Source organism: Bacillus rossius, assembly GCF_032445375.1.
Source record: "Bacillus rossius redtenbacheri isolate Brsri chromosome 9 unlocalized genomic scaffold, Brsri_v3 Brsri_v3_scf9_2, whole genome shotgun sequence".
Classification (NCBI taxonomy): domain Eukaryota; kingdom Metazoa; phylum Arthropoda; class Insecta; order Phasmatodea; family Bacillidae; genus Bacillus; species Bacillus rossius.
The window spans coordinates 15,509,767-15,525,622 of NW_026962013.1; positions in this window are offsets into that span (position 1 = coordinate 15,509,767).

A 15,856-nucleotide genomic window follows, 5' to 3' on the forward strand; every position below is an offset into this window, starting at 1 on the left:
ACGCCATCTGGTAGGAATAATTTCGTAAATGGAAAGGAAGTCTCATGAAACATATATGTATGTGTAATCACGGTGCTGCCAACTGTGGCATATGATGCCACAAAACCAAAGGGAAACATTATAACATTAACTTTTTAACGAATTTTAACAAGCTATGCCACATTTTAATAAAAATATATTGTCGAAAATCAGGTCAAAATGCGATGTTTAGAATTTTTTTTTCAATTCGCTTATATCGGAGCCGTTTCATTAAGTTTAAAATTTCAGTCTGCAAATACAATGATTCGATAGTCGGCGTAGCTGCTCCGGCAGCTAATTCTAGCGGCAGGTGCGGAAACTACGTGTGTAATTCGCGTCCATATCTTTAATTGAATTCACAATTTTCGTATATTATCACGCTCGAAATAATTTAAATAATTCTGCATTAAATTTCGTGTCTGAGTTTCATATTATACGTTTATTTCCAACATGAGAACACGTGAATTTGATCGTTACCGAGGTTAGGATGTTGCACATCTCTCGAGTATCTAAAGACTCGCTAAATTTTTTTCATCGGCTGTGTGTAGTGTTATTGCGACTTTGCATTCCTTACGTAAGTTTCTTAGCTCGGCTTAAATCCGTGCCGTGCACATACTTTCCGTGCGTGCGTTCAACCGGTGCGCGCTCAACTCAAAATGGACGTTGTTCAGAGTCGCTGGAAGCTAACGCAGAGAATGCAGACGGAGCAAGCTCGGCGCTAGAGAACAGAACCCAGCCACTCGGCGTGGCAACGTCGAGAAAGGCCGCGACGGGCAAAGGCGGGAAGAAGAATCGATTCATCGTAGCCAAGTATCGCCCAAGCACGCCAACGTTAGCATTTCCTTTCCGCCCACGCGTGATGAATCTCCACTCTCTCGAGCGAGCTTCGTGGAATTCTCGGGGCAGTCGGGTCGTGAAGAGCCTGATCGAGAGCTTGAAGGGGGGTTGTTTAGTCTGGCAAATCTTCCCAGTTGAATGCGTCGGAACAGCGCGGCAACCGGCGGGTTGAGTTTGGACAAATGTGTGTGCGAGGGCAAGGGAACATCATGTTGTCCCCGAGCTAAAACTCAATTAGACTAACGCTGAGTTTATAAAACTCGCAAGAAACAAAACGGCAAGCACGCAAAATGCCACAAACGAACGAAAAATATGGTAATTTATGAAAATAATCAAGTCTCAAAACTAAGAACACTTAGCTGCAAATACAGAAGTCGACAACGCACGAAACGCAATTATTTTAAAGTTAATCGATGTCTGCGAAGAGTTTTTGCGCTTTTGCGAGTATTCGAAAAATTCTTTGACGAACTTTTTGAAGTGAAAACTTCTTTAGCCGCGTTGAGCGATTTTTCGTAGGGGTAAAACTTATGGGTTCGTGTCACCGGCATGCTAGTGACGTGTAGCGCCAGACTGGAGAATCGCAGCGTCCTGTGTGCATATATACACTAATACATAGTATATACTCGGCTGTATCATGTGCGTGTTGGACTTTTTTTGGATGGGTAAAATCTTGTGAGTTATCATCACCGACATGCTGTAATAGCAGTACGTGAAGTTAACTTGACCACGTGGATACATGACCTAGGTCTGATGACATCACTGGTAAGTCAAAGCTAGGTAATGAATTTTTACGTAATTTTTACATACCACTGACATCTGTTGTGACTAAAAAAAATGATGTAAGGATAAATTATATAATGCTGACATCGTACTGATAAAATACCAAAATCATTTTCTTACTTATATTTGACGTAGAAATAATGTCATATTTACACATTTAAAAACAAAGTTTTAAGTTTTCACTTCTGTTTACAGTCCCCATCACTGGCTTTGTTTTTTTTTTTTTTTGCGGTCTGAGTTTCTTGCGTTGTTACGTAGTTTGCAAGTCCGGAGGAAGCTCGTGCAGTTTGTACCTGGGCGGGTGGTGGAGGCGCGGTTGCCAAGTCGCCTCTCGCGCCGCGGCAGGTGTCGGGAATGACCTCCATCGACCCGCAGGTCCGCCCTTCGCCCGGCGGCACGTGACATCGGCCTTAGAGAATCCTGACCCCTCCTTCGCCAACCCCCCACCACCACTCTCGCAGATCATCCCAGGGGAGGAGGGGGGGGAGAACCAGTCTCTCCCCTGACAGAACTCTTAATCCACCTTCGGGCAAACACAGCACGATGACTTACACAGTGGAGCACGCATGGAACAGGGAGGGTGTTTTGCGGGAATATTTACGCACCCGAAGTTTGGAAAATAATTTTAAGTATCAGTGAAGGCAGTACGTTATTTTGGGTGCCGTGTCGCCTATTGCTACTTATGTAATGTAAGTTTATTTTTTTTTAATACACGTGTTCCAAATTACTTCCCCTCCCCCTCCAACGAAAAAAAAAAAAGTTCCTGTATCCGCCACAGGACAGGTTACTCGACCCGGCCATTCAGAGTCGGGAAGCCCAAGATGCACATAAAGTTCTGCCATTCCCGATTACACCAGAACAATTCACCTTCGGCCAACCTCGGGTTTATTTATATGCATATTTATATTTCTCTGTTTATTTTAATGTAGCTATACTAACCTAACTAACAGTCCATAGTGTTTTAAAGTTTTTTTAATGTAGCTAACCTAACCGACCACTTTTAATATTTGAATTCATTTTTTCCTGCGCAAAAAAATAAAACAAATCCCGAAGTTGGCCGAAGGTGTGAATTGTTCGGGTGTAATCGGGAACGGCAGAACTTTATGTGCATATTAGGTCTCCCTTCAGGGGGGGGGGCGGGAGAGGCTGAGAACCAAGTGGTTGGTTAATCCAGTTTCCGTTCGCGTCGACGAGACGGCCGGCTGAGCCCGTCTCGCGGGTTTAACCCAGCGGGGAACAAAGGAACACCCCCCCCCCCTCCCCCTCCACCCAGGAACATAAAGCGAGGCTGCATTACACTTGCGATCCGCCTTGACGCACCGCGTCGCAGCGCTCTCGCGAGTGACGGTCTGTTTGGACGGCGGACTGTCCGGGCTAATCCATCCGGACATCGCTGGCGGCCAGAGTGCTAGCATACCCTCCCCCTCTGTCCCACCCAACATATTCGCCCCGACCCGAGACAACCTAGAGCCGCCACCGGGAAGCCTACAACTCACGTAGTTTCGGTTCCCTGCAAGAATTTCAGAAGATTTCCGAAGTTTTGCGTTTTGGTATTAACGCCACTTCAGCCGCTAAATCAGAAGTTTACAATGAAAACAAGCATGTTGTGACTGACCTGACCTAACCTAACCCTTCGATTTTTTTTTAATTTCAATTTTTGAGAGAAATCCGAAGTTGCACGAACGTGGCAGGGAACCGAAACTACGTGAGTTGTAGGCTTCCCAGCGGCCACCACCTAAAGACATGGCAATGTCCACTACGTTACTAGCGCATAACCAGGCGACAGGAGTCTTCAGTGGTAACCCCTATCCTCATGCAGTATTCCAAAAATTAAAAAAAAAAATTCTTAAACGTTTGTAAGGGCTGGTTGTTTTTTTTTGACGTGATAACGTCTTATAAATCGATGAACGCCGGCTGCACGCACGAAAATTTTGTCACGTTCCGCCTGAGCCGAGCGTGAAAGAACCGGACCGGCCAACCACCGTGCGAGAAAATCTTCTATAGTATCAAACAGGTTAAGGCGGGCTTTTTAACTAATTGTTCGGGATTATATTTAAACAAATTATTTAAATTAAATTTGCAAAAACTGTAAATAGTATTTGAAAATTAAAAAGTATACAATTTTTCATCAATGTTTTCTTATGACGTTATCACGTAACAGACTTTACAGACAAAGCCCCCTTTTTATTCATACACGTGCCTTAAAAATTTTATTCTTTAAATATCGTAATAATTTTATGGAGAAGAATTCAACTGAAATATGTATACCTTTAATTGTCCACGAGATTAAATAATGAGGTAGTTTAGAACCTTATTTAAGGATATTTTTCTCAGTTTTGAATTCGTACCTGTTTAAAACTGTATCTGTATATATTGTTGGCCAGCAGAACTATTTAAAATGGTACGTAGACTATCAAAAATATTTATTTTGGAATAATTATTTTATTACAGTTTTCGTGGTATAAAAATTACCATTTAAAAAATACTGTACTTTTAGTCTCCTGATCCATTCGGTTTTGAATATTTTTTTCGTTATTTCCAGAAAAAGACCTATCACATTTAAGGAAAAAGTTATAAATTCTTTATTTATTATTATTTTACAGTACGTGTCGAAATTTACACGACACAAAACTTCCAAAGGTTGAAAATTAACTTGTGAAAGGAAATATCCATGATATTCCCGAGATAGCAAAATTTTCCATTTAGCGTATGAAACATCAGTCCCACAGAACATAAATACGTGCCTGAAGCACAAATACTGAATGACGTGTGAATCAGAGCATAATGCGTCAGACAAAATGACGCACCAGCAGGTCGGAACGGAACAAAATTACTGCCCGACGCGCCGGCAGGAAAGACGAGATGTGTTAAAAATTCCGCACGAGCCATAAAAAAAAAAAAAAAAAAAAAAAAACTCCCAGGTCGCCACATTTTCACTCCATTTACGGGATCCCTTCCCGCACTCGTTCAAACTCATTTACTTCCGCTTCCGCTTCACCGTTAAGTTCCCGCCGTAAATAATTTTCATCCCCAGCTACTTTACGTCTGGTATGTTTATTTCCTCTGTTCATGGGTCACGTTTTCTTCAGCGTTAATAAGGTCTGACGCGAACCCCTCGGGAAAAAAAAATAGGATAATACAATTAGAACATGTAACTTGTATCAAATTTGACAGTTTTCAAAAAAGTTATCAGTGGTAAATATTCCCCAAATGTCACTTGCAAAACAACAATGATGTTTATTTGCTAACACTGACAGCCACAAACACTATTGATAGAACAACGGTGTCAGGATACGTGTACCACTGGAAAAATATATATATATTTTTTTTTTTGAAAACTGTCACATTTCAGACAAGTTACACAACGCGGTCTATATTACAATACTCACCTTCCAAGCGGAAAAACTGCACTGCAAATAAAATTTAAAAAGTTGACAGCTTTCGCAGTTGGTAAAACCATAAAGTTTAGGGGACTTGAAAACAATTTCAGTCACTCCATACCTCCCTCGGGTCGTTGGCAAATAAAATAACTAACGAAAGAGGCGAGAGAGAGAGAGAGAGAGAGAGAGAGAGAGAGAGAGAGAGAATAAAAACAATGCGAAGTGCAAGCGCAGTGACAATTTTTTTTCCAACGCTATCAAAATTACATTTCAACACCACACGCAGATGCCCGCAATGCGAGGCCATTATTTTGAACACGCAATCTTGTCACCTGCGCCCTTGTTTCGGGAAAGGAATGAAAATAGTTTGGGAGCGCGGACATTTCACCACCCAGTTTTATAACCCATCCCTTGTTTATCATTCCATTTTTATTCCCCGACATTTATGATCATAACACAGGTTTATGGTTTTATTAGATTACGCCACTGCACTTCATTTATTGTAATTTTAAAACTACCATCGTTCACCAACATTATATTTTGGGTAGTTACAGCTCTAAAAATGGAAGATTTCGAAAATTATAAATAAAATACCTAAATGTTGGCAGGATAAAAATTATAGCTAATTTTCAAAATTATTTTTATTTAATTTTTTTTCTTCAAACCCGTTATTCATACTTGAAGAGGATAGCAAACAATTTTTCCTTGCATCTAAAGAACCATTGTTCCTCGTATACACATTGCATAAATTTTTAAACAAAGAAGAAACATTCATGCCGTCACTGTGTGTTTCTGACGGCTTCCCTGAGCCATTACATCTCGCAACTCCTCATCCACTTCCGGGCCTCTTTTCTTCCAGCGCGTCCTCTGTCGTAACATTCGTTCCTTCGTGCCGTCTGCGATAACCCCCCCTTCCCTCCCCACAATAGAGCCGTGTTTATGACGGCGTCTCGGAGCTGTGCAGTGCGCGTGGCAAGCCCTTAGGCAGGGCCGCGGGGCGAGAACACAGTCACACGCAAGTAACACACACACACAGCGCATAAAAAAACATAGCCTACACAACACATAAAAACTAACACATGCACAAAACGTAAAAAAACCGCATACACAGCACAACACCACACATACACAACACATGCATGACCCATTCAAACACACAAGACATATACAAACACTCACCACCCACAGGAAATAAAAACACGCAAGTACATATTAAACTAATATTATGGCTCGGTCTGACATGATGTTTATAAAAAATTTACATGATACCTCTTGCATTTGCTGTTCTGCCACAAATATTTAAAAGAGATAATTCACTTAGTGTGATATCACAAGTGTAAAAGTTATCACTTGCGCGCCTTTTTACACCCGTAATATGACACTAAAGGAATATCTGTTATAATATATTGAGGCAGAACAACAAATGCTAAGGAGGTTTATATCTGTATTAGGAAGTGTTCCACTTGAAAATTATTCTAAGATTTATGCTATCTGTACGTGCTAGTTCAGTTTTAAAATTTCTCTACCTTTTTTTTTGTGAAATAAAATCACTAAAGCTGCTACAAGATTATTTATTGGTAATAGCAATTTTTATAATCGCAAATAGGCAATTTCATGGAAAGTTTTTTTTTTTTCAGCACAAAACTTCCGGGCAGAGCGAAGAGTTACAAAAATGTTTGTAAACTGTTTACTTCTTCAGTGTAGTATGTGAAATATTTCCACAATAGTTGGCTCTTAATGTAACGAAGATATTCTCGCATTAATTTATTAATATTGGTAGCAAACGTGTTATTTTCGTCAGTCTATAAACTTATGTAGTATTCAAAGCAAAGCATGCGCACTGTTGCACATACAGTAAGACAGGAGAAATAAGTACCTACAATTTGACACCAGAATTTTACCGACTGGATAAAGTATTTGTGCTTGGATGAACGTACATATTTGCGAAATGACCACGTTTATCACGCACACATTAATGAACGGCCACACATGAAGTTAGACCTAACGAATAAATTTAAGATGTCAAATCAGTCCGCAGTTTACTCTCAAATCCAATCACTCGCGACTTGTAATGTATCTCTTGCATAATAGGCTACAAGACTTTTCCACAAACTTGCTCAAGCATCTGTCTGCATCTCAATAATCTTCGAAACAAGTCATCTTTAAAACGTGTAAACGAAGGTAACCTCACGAACGGGCAAAAAAAAATGTGAACACAAAGAAGCGAAAATCAAACGACAAGCTGATTTTGGCTTTCCCTCCCCCCCACCCCCCCTTTTTTTTTTCGTGTTTGTGTATTCATCTCTTTTTGTCCGTTCTTGAGGATTCTCTATGATAAACACTGAAAACCAGTAATGGCGTATGTCCACAAATATGTTATAAATCACAATATAGCTCGTCTATTTAAATATAATGTACTATATTTATTTTCAAATGGGAGCAAGGATTCTAGGATCGGCCAAATATTCCAAAGTCTTCACGTGGAATAGAAATTGAAAAATTCGTTTCGGAAACCACCCTCGTCGCAATCGACACGGAAGTCGGATACGAACGAGGAAAGGAAAGGTCAGACGATACGGTGAAATGAGGCATGAAATATATTTGATCGTGGGAAGGGAAAAAAAAAAAATTGGAATTCACGACCTCGTCAAACGCATGGAAGTTTTATTTTTTCTGTTTTTACGCTACGCAAGTTGCACTCCCACGGGTTTACGTATGATATTCTGTGAAATAAAATACAGCGAGTTAAAGTTGGTTTACGACCGAGCACTTAGGAATTAACTTAAATAATAATTCATATAACTGACGATCATCACACATGTTTAGTCACATTTTAAGTACAGGATTACGGGGAGTATTTTAAAGGCCAGATGGTGATATGGCCAAAAGGCGAATGAGACAATGATTTATATATTATTTTTATTTGTATTTGCCTGTGAACCGAACCTCCTAATCAAATACAGGCTATCACCGTTTTAAGTAGCCCTATAAAATCAAATAAAATATAAAACTACACATAAATAACTTGACATAAAATATTAAAATTATAAAATTATGCAGCATTAGTAAGGTCGAAAAGAGTTAGTTTTGTGATGCAACACTTATAATAAATTAAGTCTCAATTTTATTAACATAATCCAAAATAAAAATTAAAGCAGGTACAGACAACTCAAACCACAACATAATTTCTTTTTTGTAATGTCCAACTACTTAATATAAGGCAAATATTTATTACATTAAAACATTTTGAGCAAATATACGTGAATAAATTTGACAGGTTCGCAATTTTATTTCATGAATGGAGGGTCAAAATTCATAAATAAAAACACTGTGAACCTTTTACACTAATAACTAATCAGTAAGAAAATTTTATTTAAAAACCCGCCAGTCAGAGCTCGGTCAGGCTAATTATTTGCGAGAGTGGCATGTTTTAAGCTCAAAAATATTTTTGCATAATGTATTTGTTCGGGTAAAAAATAAAAAAAAAAAATAAAATATTGGCCCTTTTCTAGAACGTAAACAGTTGAAAAACATATTGTTACGATTTATAATATGGAGAGAACTGGGTTCGTAAGGGTTAACCTATTAATTTTTACTATAGTTTTATTAATTAGTAATATTTGCATTACTAATAAAAATTTTAAGTATCTGTACCGGGCGTTTCATGACTTAACATTCTGAAAACACGCGTTTTAGCTATTTCACTATCCTGAAAATACTGTTTCAAAACGAAAACACCGACATATAACTACCCATCCGCCCTCAGCGAATAATTAAATGATTTTAGTACATAGACACCACTGGATATCTTGAGCAGTTTTCAAATCGCATGGGTTCTCAAGTTCCGTACGCCAGGTAGGCGTTACTTATTCAATAAGTTCATTTTGGTGCCTAGTGTTACATATGACCCCTTTAGAACTTTTATTTAAGGGCGCCGTCTACCGGGGCGCACACACGGTGTGCAGAGCATCAGGAAAAACAACGCGATACAAAAACTACAAGATATCCGAGTGGGGCCTGTGTACGTAAAGCATTTAAGAATTCGCTGAGGGCCGATAGGTACTTTCGATTTCGGATTAAGTTTTTAAACAGTGTTTTTAAAATAGATAAAATGGGTAAAAGGTGTGTTTTCGGAGTAATTTTTAGGCGTAAATCAACTGGTACAGATTCTTGAAAGCACTCAAAAGGCCTTGCATTACACCGTTGTCTTAATGTTATGTTTGATCACCTCTCAAATATCGTAGTCGCCCTATGCAGGACGAGGAGACTGCGCGCCAGTTCAGAGCCTTGCGCATAGAGGCTATACCGCGCTAGAAATAACAGCGAGCGTCGCACTTATCATCCCGCCTCACTAACAATGCTCACACAAATACACCCCGACCAGACGACGCCCTTAAAATAAGCGTCATACAATCTACATATAAAAATATATTTTATAACAAACTTGAGTTTTACGTTTACTAAAAATCTACGTCGCATACGCATTGCATCACGTCACACGAGTACCGAAGCAGAAAAGAAAAAATACTTATCGTGCGAGATATCACAAGCTGATAACTAACTGCGGCAGCTGTTTGTGAGGACATGCCGGCACTAATTGTAAGTCAAACGTGGGAACCCCCACTTGATGCTACCGACGGCGTTCCCGCGCATTACTCTCCGGATTGCAGGCAAGCCGAGCGCGCCAATCAAGATTAACACACGGCTACCCGCGCGGTGTCAATTAGCAGCGCACGGTCCCACGCCGTGACGTACACGGTCCGGATCTGGCTCCCGGGCATGCGCGTTGTTTACCAAACACCGCATCCGGCACACCGGTCCGGACGTCTGGGATCGTTAATGCCGAGTACTTACTGCCTTCTGTTTCGTAACTCGAAACACTAAGGGGAGGATGCCCCGTCTAGTCGGGGTGCATGTACGTTGGTGAGGCGGGATTATAAGCGCGACGCTAGCTGGTGCTTCTAACGCGGTACCGAATCTAAGCGCAAGGCCCTGAAAAAATATATATTTATAATATACCATTGAAACTGGGATATTTTTGACGTGACAACGTCTAGTAAATCGATGAACGCCGGCTGCACGCACGAAAAAGGATGACTCATTGTCCCGTTACGCTTCGTCCCGGTACGCGCGCGCCGCATCTCTTTCTCTTCCACTCGATTGGAACAACCATCGATTTGACTTTTTCGAGGCACATTAAACTTGAAACACTCCCATTAGTTTCCTACTTTTCCTATCATCGTCCCATCCTTAACAGAATAACACGGATTGGGAGAAGTTGAATAGCAAACATGTATAAACGTTATAGTTAAAATAATCTCTTCGTTAAAGTAATAAACATATTTGAATTAATAAGTGCAAATAAAAGTAAATTTATCAATTAAATTGCAGATTTCATTTCAATACTTCTTTGTATCCATACAAAATAGTGATAATTCAATAAAAATGATTCAATTTTATTCATAAAAGTTTGGAATCATTTCATCAATGTTTTGTTATGACGTTGTCACGTTAAACTATCGTCCGTAAACCGACTTTACAGACAACCAATTTTTGTTTTACGGACATGCTGTATTACACGTGATGATCGCAGCAACTAGACACAGCTGTCCATCAGGAGGAGAGGCGGAGACGGGTCCTCGGGGGGCAAGTCACCCCAGCAGGCGACGGGCTGGAGCTAGGACACTTGTCCGACGGCCGCCAAGGAGGAGATAGGTCCGGGGGCGTCACCTCGCGACAACTCTCCGCATGGGAGAACTTTGGGCCACGTCGAAAGGGACGGTGAACCAGGAAACCGAGCGAAACCCGAGACGAACACACCGCGCAGGAACACGGAACTCATCAATTCCCTTAAATAAGAAACTTCTATTTGCATACGAACAATTTTAATTTGTGACTGGTCTAAGTCCTGGAACTCACCCTATAGCAGCCGCGCGGTCTATGTTTGCTGTAGTTGCGCAAACAATGACTATTTAATATTGTACGTGCATAATTTTATTCCTTTGCCGTATCCAGTTAGTAGGGAACATTACAAACATTAGTAAAGAAGAAACCCGTAGTAAAAAAAGAACCGACATGAAAATGATAAGCATATTCTACTAGAACGATTTTTTAAAAAAATAGCCACGTGGGTCTACGTTAAAAAAAAAGCTATTAAGACTCATCTCAAAACTATTTTGATTAAAGTTTTTCAGGTCCAGTTACACAATTACCGGGGGGGGGGGGGGGGGAAAGTAGTGCTGAATTGGGAAAGGGACTACCGGTTTTTAAATAATAGTTGGTATAATGCCGAAGTACATATGCTTCAACGTCATGTAATATTTTACAATGGCTTGACGTATGTAACTGGCGGAAATTTTTTGTTAAGTGTGAGCTTCCATTTCCTGACTCCCGAACTAATGTGGCTACAAATAATCAGAGGAGAATTTTATATGGAAATATAAACGTTTATTTTTCATACTTTCCGTAAGATATTTTTTATCTTACCCGGAAGTCTCATCCGTCAGCGTCGTATTGGTTCCGAAGCACGGGAGGCGAAACATGAACCAGCCACAACAAGTATTTCCTCGGCATCTCATTATTTTGGGCGGCGGAATGTAACTGAATACCCGCTACGCAAGAGGCTTTTCATACAGCTCCCGCGGTGTTCTGCCTGCGCGCAAGTCATTAACGGAACTCAGCAAGCCAACGCAATCCACGCAACCTCCCGCCTACCGTTGCTGACGGTCTGATGGACCGTGTGCCTGACAGCCCCGCATTGATGTTGATTCTGAGCGTCTGGCTGTAACTCTAAACAAATATTGCCGACCAAATGAGTATCCAGCTCAAAACAGAACCGAGGGGGGAGGGATTTTTTTTTTTTAAATTCTCTCTCTTTCATGAGGGAAGAAGGTCTATGGTACCATGTAATAATGAATAGCAAAAAGAAAAACATAAGTCGTTACAAATTTTTTTTTTGAATAGTGAGGGCTGTTGCAAATTTTCTGTAACTAAAGCTTCTTGATCCTTTTCAGATTATTTTTTACCACATGGATACACCTTGCTGACAACTTTCACAGCCAACCGTTGTAACTTAGCCAGCGTGAGGGTCGTGAGTTCAAATTCCCTGCACTTAAAAAGCCTTGGCTACTGTGTTCCCGGCGTTATTTAAAAATAGTTTCCTGTTTTTCAAGCGATCGACGGGTTTCTAGACCAGCCATGCCAATATCGGCACTATTTGTTATAACCCCTTGAAATGGGCCCACCATAGGAGGGGAGGAGGGTTGAATCGGGAGTCTGGAAATACGCTGGATAACGGGACTTATAATTTGGATACCAAAAACTTTATTTTTCTGGATTATTAAATCCAAACTAAGTTTTAATTAGTAAAACGTCCGTATTTGATAAGTACTTATTTAAAAAATTAGGCCAAAATAAATTTCACCTCAGAAGTCATTTCATCCTGTCAATATTATACCCTCGGGAGAGGAGGGGAGAGGCCAAACGGGAGTAGCACGAGAAAACCCGGCAACGTCCGCCACGTCTCCGCACTCGCCGGGAGTCGAACCCAGCGCCGCCCCTCCAGGGGGTGAACGCGAGAAGCGACGACGAAACGCCCAATGAAACTGCAGGGCCGGTCGATAGCGTGGGGCGCCTCCCGAGTGCCGAACAGGTCATCCAGGGAGGGCGTATTTATCGGTGCCGATGCCGCGTGACTACACGCCCAGATACCAGCTCTCCCCCCTCCCCCCCCCCAAACAGCCCTTGTTCTCCTTTTCCGCCTCGCAGTAACGCCCTTCCGGCGCGGCGGGCTTTGCCACGTCCGCGAGCAAACACACTACGCCTTCGTACCAACCCAAAAAAAAAAAAAAAAAGAAAATACCAGCGAAACATCCAATCAATGTTTTCAACCACTGCGCGCTCGATTAAGATTTTCTTCTCACATCCGAAACTCGAATTCGATTCTTAAAAGAATGCCTCCGATCCCATTCTAGATCTCTAAAGCCAAAACATGAAATTTAAAGTTTCGATGAAACAATCAACCAATTAAATTTTAATTTTTTTATACATGTATAAAATCATATTTATGTTTTGAAGTCAATCGAGACGTTCTCTGCAGAATTAAAAATTTCGAGAACATCTGGTAACAAATACAAATAATTCTTTGACAGCTTCTGTAGGGATAAATAACGGAGTCCTCATTAAATACACTGCCAGTCTTTTAATTTATAAATATTTCCTTTCTGAAATAATAATTTTTCTATTTTTTATTTCATCTAATTTCAAAACTTTCGAATACTAAAGATTTGATGGTGTTTAAGGATTTGATTAGTTCTTCCCTTTAACTTTACGAACGACACAGTATTTACGTCTGAAGGTGCATTAACAAAACATTTTTAAAAAAAACTCAGTTCTACAGTCAGAACACTTTTGTCCAAGTGTATGCTTATCTTGGTTTAAAACGAAAACATACAAACTCGGAAGTTGAAATACGGAGTATTTTCCACGAAGGCTCAGTTATTTGAAATTACGAAGATATCTTCGTTTATTTAAAGCGAGTTCTTCGTTGAAAGGTACGTATTTTTACTGCAATTTCTTAAATTTACTGCAATTTCTAACAGTGTGGAAGTTGCCGGGTTTGTCGACGGAAATATCCTGATTTATACTTGTCAACCCTGGTCGAGCATAATTCTTACGATGTTTTAGGGTGTTGCGATATGGCGATGGTGAGCTACATATACAGCAGAGGCGAACGTAAGAGGTGGAGGAAGGGTTAAGGGTTAAGGATGGGGGAAAGGGGTAAGATATTTCCCCATAAATCTTTAAAAAAAAAAAAAAACAACGAAAGGAAATAATTTGAAAATCAAACAGCGCGCAAAATAGTTATATCCTGGAATTCTGCTCTTGGTATAATGTGACTGAACTACGTCACGACACAACCATCCGTGGAGAAAGTAAACACACCATGGTTCGACTGGAAACTCCTTACTAGTTCTCGAGGCTAAACGTTCCTCAAGCAATATTCCATTTGGCTGCCGGAGCTCGTATCCGTGCTGACGCCATCACGCACGGCTGTGTAGTCCTACAGACAGTTCCGGGCACTTACTGGCATCCACCGCGCAGTTAGATGCTCCCCGCGCTGCGGGGTGCAGTCGAATGGGCCGATTGGAGCGCAGGGCGTAACTACCCGATCACATCCGGTGCGATTCCTTATGTATGCGCAGGGGGCTGTATGTCCGCAAGGCATGTTGTAAAAATAAATGTGTACCTACGAAGCAAAAGTGCCCAAGTCACAACCGGGTGATATTTACAGCAGTAAAACGAGAGCGTGTAACTCAGTACACGCGAAAGAAGTGAAATTTCTTTGGCAATTCAAACCTCGACTCGCAAGTGTATTCTGAGGGGTAAAACGGCAGAAAAGGGTAGAGAAAGAAGAAAATTACCTTGAACTTAAAATTATTAATAGGATTAAAGTTAAGTATTTCAAGGATCAAAATGAAAACAAGTCAAAATTGGAGTTAATTTGTTTTTAATTTATTTCCTCGATATTTACACTAACGTTGATATTATAGTTTTATGGTAACTATTAACTATAATATGAAACTTACGTTTCCCGTCAAACTCCATACGGGCGAAGTCCGCATGAAGGAACTTGTGATTATACAAACATAAGCTGCCAGAGTTGAAAACAAAATCATAAAAATGCACGTAACACGGTGTGTTATGCTACAGAAATAAAAGAGTTTTACTGGACCAGTAGTGATATTTTTGGACATTGAAAAGACCCTAAGCAATAAAAAAATCAATTTCTTAAGGATGTTTCAGGAGGCGTACGATGTTGGCCCGCATTGTGCCGCTAGCAGGGGTTCCCAATGCGAGGCGCTCCTCCCCTCTCTTCTCCGGAAACATTATCATGCTTAATATTCGCAATAAACAATTCAAATCGCGCGCGCTGCACGCATCGCTCGCTGCGTTCGCCGGTGATCACGTTCGGGTTGTGTTCGGAAACGTGATCACCAAGCACACACGTCACATTGATTAACTTGACACTGCATTTTTTTAGTATATTTCTGTAATAATATATTATTGTCTGTTAATTCTAATACACACACACACATATATATTGAATGTTGTATACGGGGGGAGCTCTTGCTCACTAGTTTCCTTCACAAGATAATAAATTGTGCTATAGGCCAGGGGTTCCCAAACTTTTTTTTCAGTTCGCAGGGCCCTACCTAGTCGAAATACGTGTGCAATGACAAAAAAAAATACCTATGCGAGCCTCAGATTGTAGTTTTCATTTCTGTGCTTAGTGTCATAACTAATATCTATTTAATTTTTTGTCATTGCACACGTATTTCGACTAGGTAGGGCTCTGCGAACTGAAAAAAGTCTGGCCTATAGCATTTATTATCCTGTGAAGGAAACTAGACTGAGGAAGAGCTCCTCCCCCCCTCCCCCCCCCCCCCGTATTCAACATTAAACGCACAGCTGACTGAGAGCGAAGTTGTGTTCTCAGAAGACACACGCACGTCGCTCAGTCTCGCTGGCGCAGGGTCCCGGAGAAAACGTCCACCGAACAAGAGGCTGTCAGGGGCGCGCACGACGGATCCCTCCCCCCCCCCCCCCCCCCACACACACACAGCTCACTGGAGGCTATTCCTGGCGGCCGACAACAAGCGTTCCCCGACCCAGTTCCGTCAATCGCCGCAGAGAGGACTGTCCACCGGCGCGAACAGGGTCAAGTGCTTTGGGCGCGACAGCCACATCTGCCACGGGCGCCCAGAGCCGGGCACCGACTGGTTCAGAGACCACGTTCGGTTTCGCCCGAAGAACATTTGTTACGGGTAACGCTAGACGTA